General features: G+C 38.1%; 1 pseudogene; it reads right to left on the reverse strand.

The window, feature by feature from the left end:
• Positions 1-1,192: 1,192 nt before the first annotated feature.
• On the reverse strand, positions 1,193-1,723 carry LOC120612246 (PEST proteolytic signal-containing nuclear protein-like; annotated as a pseudogene).
• Positions 1,724-5,513: the final 3,790 nt, after the last annotated feature.

Raw genomic sequence — 5,513 nt, forward strand, 5'->3', positions numbered from 1 at the left:
GTCCAGTAACATTTTCCTCCCAGTATAATACTCCCTTCTCTGTAAGGCTGTTCATGGGAGCCAGAAGTTTAGGTTAATAGGGAGTTAAGTTAGAGAGTAACTGCTTGCAGTTTAAACAGACAATAACTTTTTATTTCCCTCTTAAAGTGCTAATAGTTGTGTCTAAAAATATATGCAATTCCTAAAAAGGTACAATTTCTGATATTTTTAATTATTTGCAACCCATAGAAACTGATCACATGAAACTACAAAGTTAGCAAATGCCCTGAAACCTGTATATAAAACATAAATTACCCCAATTTCAAACTCTCATTTATTACTGTACCACTAGATCTTAAAAAAAAGTGGCTCCAAAGAAAGTCTGACATCATTCTTAAAAAAACACAAAAACAAAAACAAAAAACTGTTCCTTTTAACTTTACACCCATCCACACCTCAATTTATTATTATTATTATTTTTTAATTCATTTATTTACTTTTTATGGTGACATTGGTTAACGAAATCCAGTAAGTTTCAGCTGTACACTTTAACAGTAGGCATATATGTTTACACTGTGTGTTCACCTCCCATAGTTAGATTTCTTTCTGTCACCACATATTTGACCCCCTATATCCTGTCTACCTCCCCCTCTTCCCTCTCCCTTCCCCTCTGGTAACCACTAGTCTATAGTCCATGTCTATGAGTCTCTGTTTGTTTGTCCTGTTTATTTGTTGCTTTTAGGTTTATATCCCACACGTAAGTGATATCATGTGATTTTCAACTTTTTCTGTCTGGCTGATTTCGCTTAGCATGATTATCTCGAGGTCCATCCATGTTGTCGGAAATGGCAATATTTCATCTCTTCTTATGCCTGAGTAATATTCCATTGTATATATGTACCACTGCTTCTTTAGCCAATCATTGATCATAGGATACAATATCTTTTCAAATATGGGTTTTCAAGTCTTTGGGGTAAATACCCAGTAGAGGGATTTCTGGATCATATGGTAGATGGATTCTTAGTTTTTTGAGGAACCTCCATACTGTTTTCCCTAATGGCTATACCAATTTGCAGTCCCACCAGCAGTATATGATGGTTCCTTTTTCTCTGCATCCTCTCCAGCATTTGTTATTACTTGTCCTGTGGAGTATAGCTGTTCTAACAGGTGTGAGATGGTATCTCATTGCCCACACCTCAATTTAAAAAGACATTTAATTGTCTTGGTCATGGCTTTTTCCAAGATGAGATTTTTATATTCCACTTCCATAGCTTCTGGTTTATCAGAAAACTCATGCTTTCTTTTTTTGAAGGATTTTGGTCTTGTTGATGTTTCTGTATCCTTTCCAATCTTCTTCATTCTCATCTTTGCTTCTGGAGGCACTTTCTCTGGTTTGTTATCTTCATTGTCATTAAAAGCTGCTGCTAACCAAAGAATTTTGAGAGCAAAAGTTGGAACAGTTTCTTTAGTCTTATTTTATCCATGTTTGATGGCTGTGGCTGAGGCTTTCTTCATCATCTGACTACCTATGGCAAATCCAGACTTGAAGATCTTTGTAGGCTTTGTTGAAAAGTCTGCAGCTTCTTTTTCAGTTGATCGCTTTTCAGAGCTGCGAAGAAAGTTCCCCTCCATTACTAGAAGAAACAGTTTTCACAGGTTTTTCTGTTTCTTCTTTAGGTCCTCCAGCAACTCCAGCTTGTTGTGTCTTCTCAGGCTTCTCCTTTCCAATCTTCCCATTTGCCATTTTCCCCTCCACAGCTTCCCTCTATGATTTAGTCTTTAGGTAACAGAATATTCAGTGGGTGCCTATCTGAATTTGAGGAATAATTAATAGAGCCCACTATGATGGATACAATGACTTGGGACTCTGAATCATCTCATTTGGGGAGAATGGTGAAAACATATAAAAGGATTAATGTATCTACTGGGTAGAAATACGGAATTGTATTGCCGCTATAAGTGTTCAAACGTATGTAGAGGGATGCATATGAAAGCAGAGTAAAAAAAGGGATGGATTGTGCCTCTCAGTTCCAAATTTACCCTTCAATCATACTCTGCAATAATGAACAGAATTCCTTTAGGCCTTTCTCATTTACAGTAAGCACATGTTGAGCCTTCTAAGTAGAAGATGGAAAAGATAACTTGCAAGTAGAAGGAAGCGACTTTCTTGCTGTTTCCAGTTGTTGATGTGGATTAGCAATGTGAGCTGTGATAGTGAGAGTATCTGGTGGTGCACTAACTCAGCCACAGAACCACAATGTGTGGTCCCTGATGGCTTCATAGCTCCAGCCTGGCCTGGCAATGACTTTTCTGCTGCTATCCCAACCTGGACATCATGAACTCTAGGGCTGTGCCCTGACTCCCTTTGATCGTGTGCCCTTCCCAGGTTTGTATTTCACAGGCCCTTCTAATGCCCAGTCCTCCTGACATCAATTTACACATGACAGGCCTCTTGCCACACCATCACCTTCAGTGCCTCTACATGACTGTGTACCTGGCAGTTGATTATAGCCCTACTTTTGCCCTGGAGGATTATCACTGGGACTCCACTCCCTACTTTTGCCCTGGAGGGTTACCACTGGGGCCCCACTCCCATTGCATGCCCATGCACTGGCTGAGGCTTGTTTACATCCTGACTGCACTCTACCTGCACTCTGAATGGTTGCTTACCACTTGCCTAGTGACTATAGACCATGTCTGTCTGGCTCAGGCTAACGAGCAAACTTCTCTGCTATCCAGTAGCTGCAACTACATCTTTAACAAGATCTGAACCCTAGCCCTGGAGATCAGGGCCCCTTTCCAAATTTATTCTTTCTTAGATACTTTCCCTCAGTACTAGAATACAATACAGATTTTTTTTTCTTGTATCCTGTAGTTACTCTTATTATAGGTTATTATCTTTATATTAAACTTCTCTTGTTTAAATAACTATAGTTTCTGTCTCCTGATTGGACACACACTGATACAGAGGCTGAGCATGTGAGGTATTTTAGCTCACATATATTCCAATTAAATCCAAAGATTTTAATGTGAGATTCTTTTTTTTTTTTTTAACTTTACTTAGTGTTGCTTTTTGGTGTAAAGCAGTGCAAAAAATGCTAGATGGAGAACTATAATACTCCAGCTGCTGGTACAACCTCTGGCAAAAGATAACTAAAATATCAAGGAAGTTTCTCTTATTTTCATGCTTCATCTGCTACGTGGATAACAATAAAGACCACTACGTAGTTTTAGGGAGTGATTACAGTGCAAACAAGTTCACACATGTCAATAACAGGGCCTTGGAGTAGAATATCACTCTTTAGTGTCCACATCCATCCTCTTTCAACCTGATTATACTTCTGCTCCCCATGTTGACCTTACCTGGTAAAAATATTTCAAAAAAGAAAGCTTACCAAAGAATGTTTCTATAGCCTAGCAGAATGACCTATTTCCTCCACTAAAAGTTTCAATGGCTGGCAAGCAGCAATGGGACCATGATCTTCATGTGGCCCTGATTGCCACTTCGACTCCATGGTGATGTATAAGTGGTACAAGGAGACTCACCCAGCACCAGGCCCTGGGCTTCATGGTGCTAGGAATCACCAACACATATGAATATACATATTATATTGTGATAGCCTGCTGAAATGTGAAAGGGTTAAAAGATAATTAAAACCTGAAACTGGACAAAGGAAGTCTATACCTTAGGCCTAGTTTCTGGAACCCCTAACTACACTCTGTTAATCATGAAACTTGTAACAATGAGCTCATACGCTAACTGCCAATTTTAGCCTGTGTAACCCTGCTTGCTTGCATGGCATGAAAAATAATCAATTGTATATAAGCTGAAAATTACTGTTTGGCCATCGCCCATGAGAATACTGGCTATTGCCCATGGGAACATAGGCAATCACCCATGGGAACATAACATTCTAACAACAAGCTTTCTGCTTCTGTACTCCCCGCTTGCACACCTGACCAGTGGGTTGACAGGTAGTGAATAGGAGAGAAATAGACCTTTGTGTTTAAGATAGAATGAAGAATGGGATTTAGGGCTTAAAAACCTTGTATCTTGTCATTTTGGGGCTGCTCCTTTGTACAGGACAGCCGCTGGCTAATAAACAGCCTTTGAGAGCATACTTGGTTTGGTCTATTCTATACAGGCCACAACAATATATAAGCATATATTTATTTATGTATAGAGAAATTTATTTCAAGTTCATGCAAGTTGGGGAGGGGGCAAGTCTGAATTCTGTATGACAGGCCAGCCAACTGGAAACTCAGATAGGAGTCAGTGTTGCAGTTTTGAGTCTGAAATTCATAGGGAACATGGGCAAGCTCAAAACTGCTGCAGTCTTGAGGCAGAATTTCTTCTTTGGAAAACCTAATTTGCTCTTAAGATCTTCAACTGATTGGATGAGGTCCACCCACATTATCAGGGTAATCTCTTTTACTTAAAGTCAACTGTAGATGTTAGTCATGTCTACAAAATACCTTCACAGCAACACCTAGATTATTGTTTGATTGAATAACTTAGAACTATAGCTCACCCAGATGATACATAAAACTAAACATCACATGCGTTGTGTAAGTCCACAAACTTGGCGTGCCTTAAGAAAAACATGGGCAAAAAAGCCAGTTTTGTTAAATCACATTATATTTTGTGTTATAATCCTAAATCATTTTAACATAAACAAGTAATTCTTAGGAATAAAATTTCAATTGGACGGTATTAAGGACAAAAAATACAAAACCCCACTTTCTAAGTAAATTGTTCCTTATGCTACTTAATAAACCTTTTGAACAGCTATCTAGTCATTTTCATTATTGCAAGAACTATCATTTTTTTAAACCACTTTTGCAACATAAAACTTACTGCATAAAATTAGCAAGATTTTAGGAATGGAATATTTTCATCTGATACACATGCCTAATTTCCCATCTTTAATTCTACTTCTATGAGTCATCAACTCTTGATGCCTCTGTAAGACACCTCTGCAATTCTCTCTGCAATGGCAGCACCTGTAACATTACCAACCAAGATTCTCAATGGAAACACATACTTCCTTGCCTTTTCTGCACATTGCAAAATTTCCCACCACAGAAATACAAGATATATAGATTAGATAGATAGATGAATAGATAGATGATAGATAGATAGATAGATAGATAGATAGATAGATAGATAGATAGATAGATATAGGTAGATGGATGAAGAGAAATGACCACTGTTTTTGTATTCTGATTTGAGAAACACTGAGAATGCCAAAAAATGACACCATAGACTAGATTTCAGCAAACTATGATCTATAAGGTAAATATGGCCCACTCTTTGTTTTTTTAAATAAATATTATTGGAACACAGTCACGCTGATTCATTTACATATTATCTAACTACAGCAGTCCGGTTCAGAACTTATGAAAAGGCCATGGAAAGCCTAAAATATTTATTGTCATACCCTTAAGGAAAAATTTTGCCCTTCTTTAGGCTATTACTCTGCTAGAGCTTGAAATTCCCCATTAGGAAGACATCATTTGGGGATGTTTCTCTT

This window comes from Pteropus medius, unplaced genomic scaffold (assembly GCF_902729225.1).
Source record: "Pteropus medius unplaced genomic scaffold, Ma_sr-lr_union100, whole genome shotgun sequence".
NCBI classification, from domain to species: Eukaryota; Metazoa; Chordata; class Mammalia; order Chiroptera; family Pteropodidae; genus Pteropus; species Pteropus medius.